The 21,443-nt window shown below is 40.6% G+C and overlaps 1 long non-coding RNA gene across 1 annotated transcript in view; it reads right to left on the reverse strand.

Moving 5' to 3' along the window:
• Window positions 1-6,922: 6,922 nt before the first annotated feature.
• Window positions 6,923-21,443, reverse strand: part of LOC120498867 — a 217,063-nt gene continuing 202,542 nt past the window's right edge. The window contains exon 7 of the long non-coding RNA XR_005626772.1: window positions 6,923-8,079. This is a non-coding gene — a long non-coding RNA (uncharacterized LOC120498867). The remainder of the gene's footprint in view (window positions 8,080-21,443) is intronic.

Here is a 21,443-nt window from a genome sequence, read left to right on the forward strand (position 1 = left end):
TTGTTTGTGCAAAACAACAAATACAAACTCTCAGTTCTATTTTTAACTCTTATCAAATATTTCTACCCACTCTTCTTCCTCTCATTCAGCCCATAGTTTGTGAGATCCCTCAAGTTCTAGTTAACCCCAGCATGGCATGACGAGGGAAGAGGTTGTGTTACAAATCCAGTCACCTCTCATTTCTCCCAGGTATGTCCAGGAAGTTTGGGGTATCTTTGTCCCACCCCAGCCAGCCAGCACTACCTGGCTTATCCTGGCCAATGCTGGGTTGCAAGGACAAGTGCAAGTAGAATTATGATGGAGCCATTCAGTCTTGGGTTGAGACTGCACAGATTTCATCTTTCATTTTTTTTCATGAGCCATTCTTAAAGCCTTCTTCAGACCAGGCCCTTTGTTGTCCTCATGCAATTCTACTTTCTTGTTTTATCATGATTACTTCTTTTGGTCTTTCTAGAGAAATGATTCATGAACAAACGAGTCACAACTTCCTTCTCATATTTGGAAGAGCTGATTTTGAAAACCACATCTCCAGGACTCTGTTCAGGCTTAATTTTTTTCCCCCTGAATTTCACTCTTTATTCTTCTCTATTATAAGACAATGATATTACTGCTAGGAGAATAAAACTTCAGCACTTTGCTGTGTTGAACCACTGTTTAAAGGAAGGACTCTCTTTGGGTTGTTTGCTGCTGTGAAAAATTTCAAAGAGGCTTAATTAATTAATGCACTGTTTACTCTCTTCCAGACCATCTCTGTTACAGTGCTTAAACATACGCAGCAGATAGATCAGAGTTTTCCAACTGCTTTGGGCAAAGTGAGCACTGAAGTCCTGGGAATTTCTTATGAACAGCCACACATCAGAATATTGAATGGTTCATCTGAACAACGTAGAATTTTACAACTGCATGTGTGCACATGGTCTGTCTGTGGCTCAGTTCCCATTATCTCATTCACATCAGGGTATGTTCTCAGCTTTGGAACCCATAAACCAGCTGACTCCTGAGCACATCATACCAGGGACATCAATATCTCGATGAGGCTCAAAATATACAGAAATGGCTATGATTTGTGATCCCCTTTAACTTTTACTCCATCACTCTCCATTCTCCTTTAATTTCCTTCTTAGTTTTAAATGAGTTGTATAAAAACTAAATTAAAAAAAAAAACCCTTGCCCTTCACTTGCCTTTCTATGAAGTATGTTAGCTTAAACATCTTAAATCTATAGATTAAACAACTCTTGTTCATCCTATTCATGATATTAACCTCCACAGTTAGTTTGCCAAGCTCAGTTGTGACAGTTTTTTATTGGTTTCATATTTATAGTCCCTTTAATCTTTCTATTAAAGTTGCTTAAAAAAGCCTGTTATGGCAAATTTTGAAAAAAAAAGTTATTTTTTCTAAGTATATTTGACAAAATACTTCAGTTTTTGATTTAAAAAAAAAAGAAACAAACAACTTTAACAATACAATTAAAGATTTTGTGAAAATATTTATGTTCCCATTTAAATGTTTGTGGGATTGTTGAAAATTAAGCTATTTTACAGGGAGAAAAAAAAGATTTCCAGTTTTTATCCAGAAAATTTTAACCCTAAGGAAAATTTCCGTACAAATGTTTGCATTGGTCTAAAAGCAGTTTTTTTGCCCCTGTTCTCCAGAAATATTTCAAAAGAAAACATTTCTATATGCTTCTTAACTTCCCTCTCACACCTGTGTAAACCAAATTCTATTCCATTGAAGTGAATGAAGTTATGCTGTCTGAAGAAGGAAAAAGTTTAATCTTGTTGCATTTGAAAAGATTGCTTTGTCTTTTAATACACCTGGTTTGTTCTAAACAGGACACTCTAAATCCAGAAATTCAAACACCAGCAATTCTGCAGTCAGCCCTTCATCCCTGCAAACAAATGTTTCTCTGGATTTGACTCTACAATGTTCCTTTATTTAAGAGTAAAAACAACCGAGGCATGGAAACAGGAATAGATGTGGAGGATCATGAGCCATAAACCACTGGCTCTTCCTGAGATGTGCTCAGTGCCGGAACTCTTGGACACAACAATGTGGAAAGTCTTCACTGCTGCAGTTGATGTAGAGTAGAGAGCAGAGAACTTTAGTCCTCTCATCCTGCTCCTCTCGGAGTCCTGCACTCATCTTCCTACAAATATCCAGGCCTGAATCTCCTGTAATAGAGAAATGAAAATGATGGATGTCACCACCAGCATTGATCATTTGAGAATTATTTTTGGTAGGTAACCGTGAGAAATGATTTCATAGGAATGGTGCTGAAAATGTCCTGAACTATAAGAAATGTTAAAAATAAAAAGGCAATAGGATAATAACCTGGTCTTACCTGACAATATCCAACATGTGCTATAAAACATATGAAATGCTACTTTTATTTTCCACAAAAGTAGAAAAATTGATTAACCTTGTATTCATAGGTATGGAAAAGTATACAGAGTTTCTGCTTCCAACTGATGCTTTTCCTTTTGCCTCAGGAAAAAAGGCCTGGGAAAATCATCAGAGCTTCCAAAACATATATCCAACCGTTTTGGATACCGACCTTTCTGAAAGAGCTGCCATGATTTTTGGTGGCAAAAATACCTGTCCACAGTGTTGTAAGTGCAAGAACTGGAAGCAGGCTAGTGGTTAGTGGGGAATCTGCCTTTTAAGTTCAGGGTCTGGAGACTTGAATGTTGAGATTTACCCAAATTATACCCCTGAAGACAAGTTTAATGCTCATGGGTCTTCACTGCAACCATAAAACTACGCAGAAACATCTTTGCTACTGTCCTGTCTGCAGTGCAATTTGTTCTGATTTTTCCAGGAGTCCTGCCACTACTATTACTGAGCAGCTGAAATGACAGACAAGACTTCCATCTTCAGAGCCTCTTTCATAGAGTTCCTTCAGCTAAGTGCCCTGTGGGTTTTCCTTCCTATTAAGTGTCTCCTTTTCCCCCAACTTCCCCCTTTTTATTTTTTATTTTTAATTTCATGAGACTAAAACCATGAAGGAAAATTAATTTTCATTGCAATGTGGTGAACTGTGAAAGAGACCCTTAGTCGTGGTCTGGAATGCAGACACTGCTGGCTACCTTCTCAGACCATGGCTAATCACACCACTGACAGACTGGAGCTCACTGGCTGATCCAAATGCCCTGCGAGCCTGGAACGCACTGGATTGCTGAACTCCTTGGACTGCTGCCTAAGGGATGATTGCTGTCAGTGGATTAGGGAAAACTCTTTTGGAGATATTTTGTCCTGCTTGTCACTTTGGTGGGGTTATTCTGCCATCTTTGAAATGCTTTGTTTACTCCCTTCTCATTAATGTGTAGGTGTAATCCTTACGTTTGCTTTTGAAGGATAGCTTCTGGTATTTGCACAATAATAGACTGTGGAACGTTATCCATATTAACCTTGGAAACAGTGGGAAAAGCATGTGCCTTTATTGCCCATGCCCCTGCGTGGACCTGGTGGTTACAGCTGAGAGCACTGGGCAAAAAGACAACTGTGGAACATGTCCTTGGAACAGTTCTTCAAAACGCTCTGGTCTCAGCATGCTTCCACCACTTTCCTCCTTTTTGGTAGCTTCTTGAAAGCACCCAGATGGGGGCTGCTCAGCCCATTGCCAAGTTCTCATTGTTCTTCTTGCAAATGCCCATGCTTACATGCGGACAAGGTACTCATGTGTGAATGCAAATGCTGGGATTAACAATGGAAGTACCCTCACCCATCTATCCTGTTTCCTCACTTCACCACAGATTTGGAACAGTCTGACCAGAAGTGGTGACCAGTCTTGTATGCAAAATAACAAGTGATTTGTCAGAAAAAAAACCTGTTTTGTAAAACAAAGGAACACTTGAAAGCTGAGCTACATGAATACAAAATGTTCAGTAAATAATTGCAAAGACTGGAAGACTCAACTCTGAAAAAAACTGAACCCAAACTCTTTGGCTAGATAACCTGTGAGTCTGAAGAATTGCTTTTGTCTTCACTAAGCCAACTGCTTGTTCTGCTCCAAGTGTGTTGGCATTTTTTATTTGAAGTGGATGGGAAACTGATGTGGAACACCAAGAAACAATATCAGCAGTAACACAACTCAATTAAACTAGCCATGAATATAATCTAATCATTCTTGATTTCAGATGCAAGGTACATCCTCTTCTCCATATGCATACTTAGGAGCAAGAAAGGGGTAAATCATACACTTGAAGGTTGTTCACCTGTGTGTATGGATCTGTGATAGCCTCAGGCACTGTCTGGTCATCAGCTGCTGGCTTTTAAATTGCTTAAAGACCAACACCTACTAAAGACTACTAAAACTTACTAAGTACTCCCCCACTGAGACCTCTCTGTGTGTCTACATTGTGTCAACCATATTTTACAGTCATGGCTGGAAAGGCAGGTAAAACAACATCTACCTCTTGTGCATGGGCCATGCAGCCTCTTCTTCCCAGAAAGTCGCATTTGGGATAGCTCATCACACAAGTGCATGGAGTGGCTCCAGAGAGAGGCTGTGAACCTGAGTCATTACCAAATCAGACACTGACAACCTCAAGAGATGTGGACAATGAAGACTGTCACCCTTCTGCTTTCCCTGTAAATACCAGTGACTCTCTACAGTCTTTTGGGGAAGACCTGACAGACTGAAAAAAACCTTTACATTGACTCTGGAGTGCCCCGATACCTGCTGTGGAAATATATACCTTCTCTGACAAACACCTCTTCTCCTTGGTGGGAGTTTTGACCTCACTACCAGATGAACTCAGGAGGCTGTGGCATTATTTATTCTTCCACGCCTTGTGATTTCTCCCTGAGAAAGCAAAATAAATCATGCCAGGTTTGAGATTCCCCAGAGAATGGCTGTGTTTGGTACATATGACATTAAACTCTTCCCTTCCACCCTTCCCTTTGGTGATTAATGGCCTGTGATCCTCCATGATTCATGGCATCCAGAAGACATTATTTTCTGGGACGTAAGAGTTGGACAGCATGTTTTCCTCATCAGTTACCAACTGTGATTGTAAGAACCTTGTCGACCTTATCTGGGATACTGGCTGTCAGAGAGGGAAATGTGGAGAAGGGGAAGAAGATCAAGGAGAAAGCCTGCTCCAGCACTGACTTGCTTCTCTCTCAGACCAGACACAGAGCTTCTCTCAGCCTCTGTAAGTCAAGTTTTCCCTCTTCCTGGTCTAGCCTGAGCCTTTCCTTGTCCTCAGGCTCCCTGAAACCCTTGAGGGGATGGTGTGGAAAATGAAAACCTTTAAGTGACAGTTTTTTAACTTGACATTGATCCTACACACACCTGTCCACAGAGCTGCCTGTGCCAGATAGCTCCAACAGCTGGGTTCACACCTTGCCATGCAGAGCACATTTAGTTTGAATTACTACGCTTAAACAAATTTTCATTTCCATGCACTTCATATACACTTTTCCCCCTCCTTTCCTCTCTCCCCACTGGCAACTTAAGGAGCCATTTTTCTTCCTGACGCCACCTTGGCACTCTCTCTACCAGCATGTGAAAACAGCTGAAGTTGTACATATGGAGACCTCATCTTCAGTTGCCTAATGGATTCAGAAGACATCCTGAATATTCATCATTTCTCTTTTTATGAGCACCTTGGCAATTGCCTCCAAAGTTAAAGACTGTTGTAAATTAAGGAATGGCACTTGGTGAATACCAATTTATCCGTATTTCAAGACTTCCCTCACCCCCACCTCCCCTCCACACAATATTGAAGTTCCTGTAGTCTTTGTGAATACAGGGCATTGTTTCTGTGCTGCTGAGGCAGAATTGTTTGTGCATCCCTGAAGACTGTGAAATGTCTGGCTGGGGCTGCTCATTTAAACTCTGTGCACTTACTGTACCCTCTCCGGAACTCCCTTCCTGGAGAAGCCAGCAATGACCTTCTCAGAAGTAATGTTAAACACATGATGAGGAAGCTTGGCTCCTAGATGGACCCTTTTAATTATTGCAAATTAGCAAATAATTTTTTTTCAGTTTCATATCACTATCTGCCCTGCTGTGCGTGGGATCCTCCAGGTACACAGTTCCCATGTGTTGCCTGAAATATATATTGGCAGACTTATCTGGTAATGTCAATATTTGGTGCTTTTTAATGTGTGTGATTTTCCACACACAAAAACTTCACCCCTTCTTAGTAATGACAGTGCAGAAATTAAAGCAGAGGGTTAATTATGGTTGATAGTTACTGAGTGTTTTTGAAATTGTGTCAAGTCTGTGGGGAAAATCCCTGCTGCAGAGAATACCCTGTTCATTGGAGGGTAGTAAGAGAGTAGGAGTAGCTTTGTCCAGGGTTTACATATGGGACACAAGGATGTAGAGTATTCTGTCCTGCAAGATGCTGAGCACTCTCTCCCTGGCCTTCCCAAATTAAGTGGACTCAAATGTCTTCAGTGAAACTACGTGGGACGCACTGACCTGAAGTGATACAGAAATCCTGTGGCAAAGAGAAGGGTCAAGACTGGATGTCTTATGTCTAATTGCAGTCTGGTCTCCATCTTGTACGTGGATATCAATGGATAACAATGGATAGGGCCCTGAGAACCTGGTCTAGTGGAAGGCATCCCTGCCCAGGGTTGGGGATTTGGACGTAGATGATCTTTAAAGTCCCTTTCAACCGCATCCATTCTATGAGCCTATTATACATTTCTGTGGTCTTTATTCATTCCTGGGCCTTGCTAAGATTTTCAAAAATGTAAAGGGTGTTGCAGACATTCATAATTTTACTGGGGATGCTTGCAATTTTTTTCCCAAGGCTTCAGTTTCTGGAACCACATTTATATGACAAACTCAGCTGTCCAGGAATATAAATGGTTTCTAATCCTTGTTCTTGAAACAGAAAGCTTAGAAAGACAACCAGGAATTCTGGAAACCCAAAGAGAAAATGAAAACACCTCTAACATATTTCCATTTATAACAAACTCACTCTTTCTAAGTCAAGATTATGTACTTTTTAATTATGGTGTGGAAAAAGCTGGTTCTTGCCTTTGCGATGTTCATGTCGTAAGTAGAGCCTGGAGGGTGTGAAGGCTCAGGAGAAGGCAATCTGAGGGGGGTGATGGATCCTATGGAAGGCCAGCAGGCTTCTTGACGTGCTAGAGGGCTGCTGTGGAGATGCCAGGCCATGAAGGAGGCAGGCAGAGCCCCCGAGCCGCCACAGGAAAATGTGGCTTAGTGAATGTGGGTGCTGCCACAAGGCAGGAGACTCCTTTCATGCCTTGAACCAGGGCAATTCTTCCAAACTGTTCTCCAAGACCCTGAAGCCACACAGGGCATATTTGCATTTCTCCTCCTTTTGCTGTGTTTGGAAGGAGCCTGGGCTGCAGTGCAGAGTGGCTGACAGTGACTGAGGAAGGTGCAGGCAGCTGGACAAATGCTGTAGCATTGGCACCAGCTGGTTGTGATAGGAGGATGGCTCCACAACTATTACTTTTGGGGAATATTCACACATATCTTCACACTTGCCCAGCGAGAGGGAGAGGGGGAGAGCCAATGCTGGAAGCCAGAAAGTATTTCAAGGACGTCAGCATGGTTGCAGATGCTAATAAGAGTGAGGAGAGGCATCTCACAGGGCTAGAGGGGACTTTGTTTAATACAGTCAGCACATCTGGAGATACATCACAGTCGAAAATACAAGTGCAGGTGTGAAATTATCCCCCAGATATCTCTGCAAGCAGGGCAGGAAGAAGGCAAATCTAGATCCTTACACTGTTGGTTTTTACTGCCTCCATGGGCAAGTATAGTTGTGATCTCCTCAGATACCTGCTGGAAATCATTGTTGGTCTGACCAGAGCCTCAAGGGACAACGTGGACATGGGAGACCACAAACCAGCTGCTCTCAGAAGGAGGGAGCTTGATGCAGAGGGTGGTCTAGAGACTCAACCTGTGAGACCTGGGATGTGGGAAGAAAAATAAGCCCCTGGACTCTGGAGCCCATTCACAAGGCATGGAACTTTACTTTTTAACTTCAGTCATCTTCCAGCTGCCTGGGATATCATCAGAAGTCTCCTCTTGAGCTGTATTAAGAGCTGTCCATTAACAGGTTAGCCAGTCTCCATGGGTCTAGAACAAAAAGAAAGAAAATAATTTTTTTTTTAAATTGTTGGTTTAGATATATGTATGTGAAAACATGCATGCACACACACAATGTAGGCAGCCACAGGACTAGTGGAAAGGTACAAAAAAAATTAAAAGATATCAAAAGACTGCTGTCATTTTCCATTTAGTTTTTACATAAAATAGAAAAAACTTTACCAGCAATAGTATGTAATTAATGTCTGATCTGGATCACAGTTCCAGTAATTAGATCCTTCTTCTCTTTAGGTTTTTTTGTTTTGTTTTGTTTTGTTTTTTTGTTTTTTTTTTGTTTAGTTTGGTTTGTTTTTTTGAAAGTATGCATAAGGAAAGATACATTGATAACAGGCATCAACTGTGAGGCTTCTAGGACTGTGGTTGACTTGGAGGAGTGCTTTACCTTCAGGTAGAATAATTTCTGCTTTTATTGCAAAAGGGGCTCTGAAATGCCTCCTCAAACACAGAAGAGATGAAATTACTGTGGTAGGAGGTAGATAACTGCTCCCTTATACCAAATATTTCCTGTGAATCAAGCTGCAAGAGAGTAGGCAAAGCCAGGAGTGATGAAAATTAGGATTAATTATGGATATAGCTAAAACTTCATGTGAGTCTGTCATGCTTGCAGCAATTAATCTCCACAGTGATGAGAGACTGCAAATAAAGTTCTTCAATGAGAGATGGGATTTGATTGGATAAACAGGAGAGAGAGATTGACACAACAATTTTTAACTGGTATTTCCCTGGATGCTTCCAGAGGGAAGGGGGAAATATTTTTCATGAACAAGTAAAGAATAAGAAAATCAATGAAATGAGTCTTAACAAGGCAACATTAGAGAAGCCCTTTGCTTGGGCACAAGTGAGCAACAAATTTGGTTTGAGGTTGATGTATGATGATGACTCAGGAAAGGGAAGCGGTTAATATAATCTGAACTGAAAAATTTGGATGGATTCAGGTTTCATGCACGTGTGTTTGCTCTTCCTCTCTCAACATGCTTCTTTATAGCTGAATTTCAAGTTGAATAATTATATTCCAATGCTGTAATCATTTGATAAGCCTTTGCATTGCTGTGTAGTTTTCATCTCTGGACCACAAAACGCTGTCCAGGCACTAAATGAACTTTGCATAGGATGTGAAGCTGGCTGGTTCTACAGTCCTGTCTGGGGAAAATGAAGTACAAGAATTCTAGAGCTAATGAAAGAATGTTTTTTTCTAAAGAACGTGGCTAGTTAAAGATTGCAGGAAAGACCTGGCCAACTCCTAAATGGCACCTCTAACTTTTCTCTAGAATTTGCCTTTTTTAATGTCAAATCTTGATCTTTTTTGAGTGTGCACATAGAAAGATAAAAGACTCATGAGAGAAATCATCTGGTGCTTTCTAGTCCAGAGTGTTAGCTCAACATCTGAATGACTCAAAGACAAACTCTGAAGTAAAAGCCAAAACTGGTGCTTAATCTTCTCTGTGAATTGTTCACCAGGCCATACCTTCTACCTTCATTTATTAGTGCTCATGGTACATCATTGTAGTTGGAAACTGGTTTGTCTGTGGCTGGTATTTTTCCTGTGACAAAGTTGAGGGGAAAAGGTTTCTTTCTTTCCCATTACAGAAATCTGTGTCCTTTCTATTGGGAAAAATCTGTGTCTGACTCTAAATCAACTTGATCAATCTTTGAAGATATATATGTGAACTGCTATGTGACTGCTCCCAAAACAGAAATTGCAACTGTCACCAAAAAACCCATATAAAATTATTACTTCCTGATGCAAAAGGCTCTCTTAAGTTTGTATTCATCATGTTAACTGATCATTGTAAGATATACATTATGTTCCTAATACCGTGGAAGTTTAGGGGAATATTTACAATTGGAAATAGTTGTTTAAAAGGTTATGCCTGAAGAATGCAGAGGAATACAGCAAAGCTCTTAGAAGAATTTTAATTTGCTATCAAAACCCAATTTATTCAATACCTCCTTCCAGAAGAAGATATTGTAAGTTCAGCTGCAACTTCTTAACTTCATCATATTTTATATATTTTGGCCATAATGCATTGCCACAAATTATATTATACAGTGCGATTTAAAATGTGTCCTGATTAAGTACACAGAAAGGATCCTATTCACTGTGCAAGGAATAAGGGAGACATCATAAGTACCCATTGTTAAGGTGTAGATGTGTTTAATGATCATGTGTTAGCTAAACTTTTTAATCGTATGTCTTGATTATGTTATACCTTTATTTATATTCTAAGATATTGTTTCAATTGCAGACATGAAGAGCAGACAATGTCTTTCATCTCCCCCACTCCCATCACAAAACCATTAGAAAGAAAAATACAGGAATTTGTCTTCACAGGAAATGAAAATGGGGGGAAAAAAGAAAGGCTAAAAAGCATCAAGAGAAATTTATCAGCTTAAACATGGAATAAAAAACCTAGCATGTGCAATAAGGGAGTGTGCTGGGAGTATGCTGTTATTTTTATTGCTACAATGGTACTTATCCAGGACCTAAAATGTTGTTGCATCTTAAAAAGATTATGGGTAATTTAGCAAATGTAGAGAGAAGGACAATATAGACATTTGGAGACTTCTCTACAGGGAGGGATTATAAGGTCTTGCTCTTTTCAGCTCAGAAAAGAAATGGCAAAGCTGGAATCTGCCAGACCCCTGAGAAATGCTGAAGCTGGCAGAGAATGTGCAGGAATGATTAGCTGCAATTTGCTCAGACAAGCACCAGTAACAATGTGAGGCAGCAGTTCCAAAGGCAGCAGAGGGATTCCTGGACGCTGTCCCTCACAGAGACCAAAAATACTAATGAATTCTGCAAGGGATGAGACAAATTCATTAAGGATAGGTCAACCAATGACTCTTCAAAGTGATTATCCATGTGTAACTGCTACCTCAGGAAATCCCAAACTATCGCTTCTCAGAAACTGGCCCAGTGTAATGAGGATGAATCACCCTGTGATATGTGCCCTAGCCTCGTGCTTTCCCTAGACATCTGTTCATGGATCATGTAAGAAGTAGGACACATTGTCACATATGCAGGGACTGAACTCATCATGATGAACTAAAAATTCTGAGCCCCATGCCCTCTATTGACCAGTTTCTGTAAGTGATGTTACCACAGAAATCCTTCCCCTTCACAGAAAGCCTGGGTCTCTGAAGCCTTGAAGATAGACTTGTATGATGAACACTTCCTTCAGTGAAATTATTGATGAGAAAAACATTGAGAAAAATGAAGCAAGCAGGGATTTGGCTCTAGTGAGACAGCCAGAAGTATGCTTTACACTCAAAATGCAATTGTTAGTATTTTAACAAATGTGACAAAGGATATGTCAGTGCCCCTGTCAACTTTTTAAAATACAGATGAACTAACCCCTTTCCTGGAAATCTCCAACATTGAAACCAGCAATCAAGACTTTTACTTACAAGGGAAGAAAAAAATGTTTTGGGAAAATCATCAAAATAATTTTTAAAGTGAACCTTAGGCCTTATCTTGCATGTCAGCCATGTTAATGCAGATGTTTCCAATTTGAAAATGAAGAGTGAGCTTTATCTGAAGGCTATGTCTGTGGAGAGCCAGATCTTCCCAAAGGAATGGGCCTTGGTTTTGCAGACAGAACTCAGAATCTAGGAAGGTTAAGAATATGAAGAGATCAGTGCTTGAGTTCTGATAATGAGAAAGGATTTTGATGAGGTTAGAATATTCAGGAAAGACATTACAAAGAGGAAAAAAGAAAAATGCAAAAATATGTTCCTCATTGTTAGAAGCCTGTTAGATATGAAGAGTAGTTAAATTAGACATTGTGAGATGGCAAAAGTGGAATCCAAAATCCTGAAATCATGAACAAGGACAAGAATTAATTGTCCCAGAAGCAGGACTCTCATGTTGAACACCTAGACACAATATGGCCCCCTCACAGCTCAGGCAGAGGTGTCTCTATTGACTCCACCCTCATGTAAGAATGTGGGAAAGGGGAATATTCCTGAAGTTATTATGTAGAAGCCACCACTAAGGCTCTCTGCTATCAGTGGTATGAGGCACTGTCAAAGGGGACAAACCAAAAACTCTTCACATCTGCATAGTCCCAAGAGATCATGGAGATCCACACAAACCAGAGCTTTCTCCATGGAGTTATAACAGGAACTTAGCTAGCCCAGGACAGGACAGTGTGTTCCTAAGCAAGAGCTGCCCTCCAGCTATCCAAAGGTTGTGTTCTGGGTCACATGGGAAAATAGATACTGCCCTGTGGCTGCTAGGACCAATAATGTGGTTGTCTACTCAAACAGAAGATAATGAGTTTCATATAAATTAGGTATTCGCAGTAAGAAAGCAAAGAAAAGAAGTTTTTCCTCTCCAGCTGAAAATTGCACCCATTTCTTTCCTGCTCCAGGCCTTCCAGCTTTCTAACCTGATGAGTTATGGACAGTCATTCTTTCCAGTGTTGGCTAAATTCTTTTCTAATTACACATATTCTGAATAGCATGAGGCAGACCTGCTGGTAGAAAATTTGGTGCAGAGAGCATAATAAATTCCACAGAGAGCTTGATGTGCTTCACCATAGATGCAAATGTAATATTCCTTTTCATCACCACAGAAGAGATGAGATGCTGAGCCAGAGTTTAAAAAAACTTTGTTCTCTTTTTCTAGGGTGTGTGGGTGGGATTAACTTTGTTTGTTCAGTTAAAAGGCTGTGTTGTAAGGCAAATTCAGTAGAATTAATATCTAGACATTTGTAAAGCAGATTTTACAAACACAAAAGCACAGAAGACGCAAATAAAATCAGACCTATAAGACACATAACCACGACAATTTTAACACAGTTTTGGGATAAAACTGAAAATAACACATAAAAGTATAAACTATGTCAAGAAATTTTAGCACATGATCCTTTACTTAAAGGTCTTCTCTCTGGAAATTAAGTTGTAAAATGCTTACAATAAAAAGTAGCCCTGAAAAGAGTGGGGGTTTATTATCAGGGAATGATTTACAGAACAAATATATTCAGATTTTGAGTAAAAACATTTCATTTTTTCAAACACCAGGCCTCCAAATCCATCTTGGGACCTCCAAGCAGATTCTTTTCCTGCTTCTTATGGTTAGTAATAAAGTTTCTGGAGACCATCTGTGGAAAAGGCCCTACATGTGTACTAACTTTGCAAACTGAGTATTTGGAATTTACAAAAATATGAAGAACATATGAACAGAAGTGGGAAGTTCCCTTCTTTTTATAGATTATCATGTCCCTACTAATGAGATGATGGTGGAATATTTAGAGAAAAAGACACAAAAGGTCAGCAGAAGAAGGGAAAGAGAGGTGTTTTTTGGTCTCATGCTTAGTGCGTTAAGACATGTGGCCTTGTAAATGTACAGGAGGATGTTGGATTTTAAGGAAGATCTCCTTTCAAGAAGGGGAAAGAATTTCAGCCCTTTCTTTCTGTCCATTGCTTCTGTTTCCATGTATCATGACATGCTCTGGGGAATTTGGAGTCTTGGAAGACATAATTTACTTTAGTGAACCATGGCCCATATGACTGTGATTCACACGACTCTGCTTTGCGTTGGCTGCATCTCTGCATTTTTGGCATGGTCCTGTGGCCAGGGATGCCAGCAGTTTCCTTTCATGGCTGCTATCATCAAGGAGGCAGCAGCCACATTTCATCCTCTCACAGAGATGTTACTTTTGTTCCCTCTTTCTTTGTTGTTTCCCTTTATATATAATACGAGTCATTCAGAGTCAGTGTAAATGTTTGTTCAGAATAGGGGATGGAAAAATGTAAGAATAATTCTGGTAATGGAAGTAGAATATAAACAAAGAGCTTAGAGAAAGCGGAGGAGCAGTGGGGAGGTTTCCTGTTTAAAAAAGGAAAATGGAAAAGTTAAAATGGCTACTTAGGAAATGTAGAATAAACCTTCCACAGCTTAAGGTAAAAGGAAGAATTTAGATCTACTCAGAGGTACACAAGGTATTTTAAAAGACTGTGGCAAAAAGGATAATCTTTCTTCTATTGGAAAAATGACTTTTGTAGTACTTAAAGACACAGGATTTTCATACTCATGAAGTAGAGTGTGAGCACTTGACAGCACAGTGGAGACATGGAGGTGGGTGCAGATTCCACCACTCCTGACAGAGCTGGAGTGGGAAAGGAGGATCAACACATTTCATTCACTCCTTGCCATTACTGCTGGAAAGGAACATCTCAGACACGGGCATGAAAGATATCAATGACAGAATTCCAGCCATGGATCCTCCCTTCTTTCTCCCTGAGATCTTTGGATCACAGAATCATTGAATTGTTTGGATTGGAAGGGGCTTTAAAGATCATCCAGTTCCAAACCCTTGCCATGGACAGGGACACCTCCCACCTGACCAGTTTGCCCTATCCAACTTGGTCTTGAACAGTTCTAGGGAAATGGCATCCAAGATCCTATAAGATCTTCCCAAGACCTAAGCCTTGCATCTCTGCAGGCTCATGACACCCTTGTTTTGGAGGATGGAATGTGTTTAGATGCTTCATAGTCACTCTGATATTGCTGTGTTGACTGTTTATAATGTGTTAAAAGAAAGAACATTTCCTAGGATTATTTTTTTTTCTCAAGTGCATGTGTTTCACTTGTTATTTCAGATTTATTGGTGTTTACTTTTTGCTGAATAATGAGCCTGAGGGTAATGGAAATCTTAATACATTAAAAAATTGGAGCCAATGTCATCAAAAGCTTCCTGTTCTCCACTGGTGTAGTGTTGCCACTTTATTTGCTTACTCTGCAGTACAAACACATTTGTTGCAACATTTCAGCTGAAATCCTGATCACACTTTCAACAAGGCTGGGATTTCATCCCGTGAGCTCTGTCTGTGGGAAAATGGGAGAGAGGAGGCTGTCTCTCAGCCTTGCATCATGGCAGGCCTGCGCATATGTGTTACCAAATCTCCAAGGGCTGATGTCACACAGCAGTGCTAAGCTCGTGTTGTTCTGACCAAAGCTGGATACTTCTGTGGTGCCAGTGAGGCCCAGAATAACCTAGTATGAGTTGTGGGGAACCCCTGTGATGCAGTGGGGGCATGTAAAGGGTCAGGTCATGGCTCACATGCTCTCCTGGTTGATGCTACCCCAGTCAAAATGTCACATGTAGCCTAGAGATGCTCATGTGGTCAAGTCAACGGGAAACAAAAATTTGGAGACCTGAATGGTAATTTTACCACCTGCTACCAGCAGCTGACCGATATTTCTAAAAGCCACAGGATACTTCAGTTTCAGTGTTGCCATCAGTGTCTGAGGGCTCTTGGTTATTTCACCTGTGGGTGTTTTGTGGAGATCACCAGCTCCCCATGACATGGCAATGACTTCTTGCAGCCAGCTGTGACACAAAGGGGACATGGCCTGCACATTGCTTTGTATTTTTCCAGGCTGGTTGACATGCTGGAACATGGGTCTCTCTCAGGAGGTTTCCCTGCAAACCTGCACTGTGGGTGCTCACTGGGGTGGCAGTGCCAAGTAGGGCTCCCACCCAACCCCGTGCACTGTGGCAGTTCAGTCTCCCAGGGGGGAGCAACACCAACCCTTCTACCCACTCCTCTGACTGATCTAGTCATTTCCATTTTGTCCAAGAGATAGGGAAGAAGAAGCAGCATGTGCTTGTGGTCCTAAGATGAAAATTACTTTAGCCCAAAATTTTTTAACACATCACCCAAACTGCATTTTCTAGCCCCTGTGTTTTCAAGTCTCTGCTAGCAAGAAGGTCTTGTGATGAGCAGCAGGAGTGCTTTGTAAAGGAATTTGCAGGCCAGAGGTGCTCACCATAAATTTCCTTCTGTCTACGATTACTATCATTGCATTTTTGAGGCACTTTTAAAATAAACTGTGCAATGATGTAATGCACACAAAAGGGCTGGGGTGGGAGTGCAGAGAAAGGAAAAGAAGCAGCATCTGGATTGTGCCTGGTATCTTCCACAGAGCATCTTGATGTCTGTAATTAGTGTCATGTTATGAGAGCTTAAAAAAATAAAGGCGCCAGAGTTCCAAATAAAACATAAAATGGCTTTGATAGAATAAATGTTACTATCATTGTTTAAAAATGTTGTGACCTGTCTGCTATAGTTTCTGAGAAAGATATTTTCCAGTGCTGCTGCTCTTGCTCTGACTCTTCTTAAAATTCTATTATTACAGATAAGGACAGAGGAAAATCCTCAAGACAGACTTGTTTTAAATCTCTGTAACACAATGCCAGCATTGTCTCTCCTCAAGCTGAACTTCTAAATTAAAATAGGCATGATCTTTAACAGAGCTCTGAAACACTCTGTTCTACAGACACTTTATCCCCTTTATTAGAGAACATTAATAATTCAAATGTTATGGCTTAGTTAGGCAGATCCATTTGTCTGGTGTTGGAATAATTTAGCAACTCTACTCTTCAGAGCTGTTTTGATAGCCAGTGGGCCAAATTCTGCAGCCTCTTTGAAAATCATGGGAATTTTACCTGCATCTTTGCTACGTATTGGGGAGAGAGACACAGCTAAGAAGTCTTGGCAACCTTTTCCTTGACCTTTAGCATGCTCAGAGAATGCACAAACATGCTTTCCCAGCCCAATTTTGCAGGCTGAATAAGGCAACATTTTCAGTTCAGCCAGTTGGATTTTTGCCTAAGCAAGGCCTCTAGTTTTAGGATCTAAAAACTCTACATAAATACACTTGTAAAAACATATATGCAACCCACCTTGACAATATGACTTCCCCACAGCTTTAATTTTACCATGTGTGAAGGAGGATTTCTGGAGTGTACAAGTATGCTTCTGAATGTATCACATTTTCAAATCACAGGGATTTACTGTGACTTTTTTCTAGACTTTAGGAGCTGAGCCACTTTCCACCTACAGGTTAGATGCAGAAGTCATTAGCAACAGTCATTTCCATAGCTACTCAGCTATGAAGTCTTGGGTTTAGCTCAAATCTGCATGTAGTGGCAAAGAGATTAGTATAAAAGTATAGCTTTTCAAGTTGGTATAGTTTTTTGACATGAGACCAGCTCTACTTCCAAATGCTCCTATACTTGAAATACTTGGGATAGGGAGCTGACTCCAGCACTAATAAAACACACAGTGCCACTGAAGAGATCTTGTTCTATCTCTTTCAGAAGAAGCCACATGGGAGGTGGACTGGGAAGAAATGAATTCTGATCCTATTTTCCAATTTATCTGGGGTGAAAGGACCATTAAAGCTCTACTAATTCTTGTTGGCCACTATATGAACACCACTTCCATGTAATGTTGAACCCTCTTTTCTGTTGAGACATTGACCTTGCTTGCTTCATGTTGCCATCCCAACAGTGGTGAAATAATTAGAAATAAGGGGTATTAGCCATTAGTTATCGCTATATAGAATGATTAGAAACATATTATATGTTACATAATATTATCTTAAAATTTTATACTATGTATTACATAGCAATACATAGTTATTTGTAAAACAAAAGGATATTTATCTTCACCAATGCTCCACCAGAGCAGACAAGTTCTCTATTAAGTGCAAGAAAAACAATCAGACAGACTTTCTCTTATCTGCTGGGCTTCTACATTACAAAACACTATAAGCAACATACAATTACATTTGAAAATGAGGAGGAGAGCAAAAGTAGCCACATGTTTATTACTACACTCACTGAAGCCGGTCTGCCAACTAACAGAGGAATTTTCTCTGTAATTGTATGGTAGAAAACCCACTTGGTTTTTAGTGCCTTCTGTTGGATATAAGAAAACAGTATTTAGCTACTTTCTCATCCACATATTTAAGTGGTAAAGAGGATACTCAAGCATAGTTCAGGCCAGATTTTAAAAGAGATTTGGGAACTTCAAGTTACAGTTGATTTCTAATAGCCCAGTTTGACACCTACTAATGTTCTTGAAAATCCTTCCTGATACCTTTAGGTAGTCAAACATATTCATAATTTCACCCTATATTTTCCTGACATTCAAAACTGAAGATAGGATTCTTACCAATTTTAAAGATATTTTGCCAAGGAAAATATGTCAAAGCTCACTAACTGTTTCAGCCATGGTAATGGGAGACTTAGACCACGAAAATACCCTTAAAACCCTCACATGTAGTATACCAGCCCAAATAAAAACTTCACAGTTATGAAAATGATTCCAAGTTAGCCCCCTTCTTCATGGTTTAGCCAGAGCTAGGGAATGAACACATAATTAAAAATTTAAATAGTTGTCCCTGGCAGACCTGGCATAGGAGGGAAGACTCTATATGGAATTACTGAAATGGGGCCAGGTCCAAGTGTGCACACCTGCCTTTTGGAGAGAATGTGCTTGACATGCTGAGGTTGTCCATGGCAGGGCAGTAGATTAGGTAGACAGAGCCTGACAGTTATGCTTGAATAGGCTCATTCATTCTTGTGTGACTTTTAAAGATCACGTTTCCACCTGTTTCTCTGAAAAACATCAGCTCTTCTCAGTGTGTTAATCTTCATTTCTGTGCCGGGAGCTCAGCTGCTTTTGTCTAAGTTACAATGAAAGCAGTAACATCAAAGAGCTCCTGTTGACCAGGGCCACCAACCCTGGAGCTGACTGCTGAGCTTGCCAGTAGCCCAGGGAAGCCCCCAGCCTGCTCTTCACCACCCTGTGGTGTATCTGAGGCATCCCTGGAGATGAGTTGACGCTTGTGGCAATAACATAGAGATGTGTGATGAGGCTCTGGTTGAAGAAAAGCAGCCACTAGTAGTGGAATGAGGAGGAAAGAGAGCAACTGAGACACTGAAATTAAGACATGGTAACCCTGAGGCCTGATCTCAGCCTGCCTGGTCCCAGGTTTTCCTGGGCCTGCTTAACCTATTCACTAAATTTCTCCATCCTTCAATTCTCAAGAGTTTTTTTAACAAAACCCTCCATTAGTGTTATGTGGAGTGCTGAAAGTGCATGGTTATCGCAAGTGAGCCTAAACACAGGGACAGTAGAGAAAGGAGCCTGACACTTACACATGCAATGTATAAGTCTCACAAATGAGTAGGCATATACAGTTCCAAATCACTCCGGCCTTCAAATCTATTAAAATGAAACCTCTCACAGTCTATTCAGCTGCTCCTCATAAATCATAATTTTAGTTAAAAAATGAACTTCATATTTCTTCTGGGGCTTTGCTGTCCCATAGACATATTCCTGGAACTGTTGCAGCTTAAGGGAGTCTTCCCTGAGTAAAAAATCCCATCCCTAAATTTGGGGGCTGGAGTCGGACTTTGGAAAGCACTCAGAACTGGGGAGAAAAACTCTGGGAGAGGGGGAGAAATGGGAAGGACGCAGTGTTAAAGCTCTTATACAGAGAAACCCGTGTAATCTGCAGTGCTGTCTTGCAAAATGCCTGTAGGTATTTGGTAAATGGGATGATCTGATGGGAAGCAAAACACGTAATAAAAAAGTTAGAATCAAGCTTTTCTCCTGTCTGGAAGAACTAGGTATATTTGCCAACTTTTTCCCCAAACCCAGTTCAGTGTTTGTTTTGCTTGAAGTGCTGTAGTTGTTTTGTGACAGCTGTGCTTGCACTTGTCTTTCTCTCTCAATGCTTTACTCTGAAATGATTCCCTGACCTGATAGAGGCACTCAAAGCCCTGCCCACCTCCCATCATTCTGCTCAGAAACCCGCTAAACTGCCTGAGCAGCCTCTGGAAGACTCATTCCTCAACCAAGGAGAACTGCTTCATTTCCAGAGTCTTCAGATTTATTTGTGCATTCTTACAAGGTCATGAATACTACTGTATTGCTCTTTTTTCTGTGACCTTTTTGAAGGATGAGATGAGATCACAAATAACTTTCTCTTTGGTCAATCTGAGGCCTTCAGTTTTTGTTCCTTAATTTAGGCTGGATGTAAAGAGATGAATTGGTAATTGTCCCTAAGGGAGTCAATGCATTTTGCTGTGGCAGGTTACAGGACTTCTAACAAAACATTTCCAAAAAAATAACAATGGCTATGGAACTGCACCACTAACATACAAATCTTGAGATCTCTCAAGACCACATAAAAATCCTGGTGTGCAAAACTGTTTTTGTATGAAACCCAGTCCTAGTTTCACAACCACGATATCACTTTTCCACCTGGATTTAATAAGGTCTGTAAGTGTGTGTACAGGAGATGAGTTGCTGACCTTGTCTGAGAGATGATGGAGTTGGCATGACAGAATTTTTAAAAAACTCTAGTGTGGTCCCATTCCTTCAGGTACTCTGTCCATGGCCTCGAGCAATCACTGGTCTGAAGAATTTACAACCATGATGCTACAGGTGTTCCTGCCCTTCATGTTCACATTAGTAATTTCAAATTATGCTCTATTTATTGTCAATCTAACTCTCTTTCACACTTCCCAGGGCTTTTCATTGATTGCAAAATTGCAGAACCTCAGCTCCTTCTTGTTGAAAAGTGGGTTCAGGTGTGAGTGTACTGAAGGAATAAGAGCTTGTCAGATGCCCTATGTGGAGAGGGAGATGGGGCAACTTGTTGCAGCGGGTAAGGAAAATCTCTAAATTCTTTGAGAATTTTACAATATTACCCTTCATGAAAACATGTCTCTCTGGGGAGATAAAAGAGAAGTAGCATTAATCAGCCATACAAATGGTTGAAAATTAATCAGCTCTATTACAGGCGGAGGTATTACAAACATGGCAAATACTGTGTTCTGCAATGTCCATAGCTCATAATCTGCTCTTATGGACAGCCTCTCTAGCTGCTCTCTTGCCCTTCCCTGCAGGAATGTCTCAGTTACAATGTCTCAGAGTTGCTTTTCTCCAGACACACAATGAGATTTTTTTTTTTTTTGCTCTGTTTCCATTGTTCCCCATGTCCTTTGGCCCTCAAGCTTGACTCCATAACATGAAGAACTCAGTCCACAAGCCCTCCACTCTTTGTGGCTCTCAGTGAGAGACATCAGGTGGTCACTCTAGTGGTCTCCCAATTCTCGGCTCTCTACAGCTCTTTCCATAGACCTCCCACTAAGCCAGTTTCCTCTTTCTCTATTTATTCACCTCCAAATGCTTCCACATAGTCTTAATTAGGTCCATCTGGGAAGCATATGTTCAGTAGCAGTGACTTTGGACCCACATTAAAGGACCAAGTTCTTCATGACAGAAAGAGTTAAGAGACCAGGTCCTTAATGTTTGCAGGAAGAAAAATGGTGGAAAGAAGAGTTGTCCTTTTTGCTGACAGTCAGGCATTCTCTGGATGAATATATCCCACTGCTATCTAATAGGATTGATATAGATGAGTGAGAAGAATTGGCAACACTATCTCTCTGATGTGCATAGTACTTTCAGGATCTCTTGCTCAACAGCAATTTTCCTGTCTGGTGGACAAACAGTGGCAAAACAAG

Source organism: Passer montanus, unplaced genomic scaffold, assembly GCF_014805655.1.
Source record: "Passer montanus isolate IOZ18808 unplaced genomic scaffold, ASM1480565v1 scaffold153, whole genome shotgun sequence".
Lineage (NCBI taxonomy): Eukaryota > Metazoa > Chordata > Aves > Passeriformes > Passeridae > Passer > Passer montanus.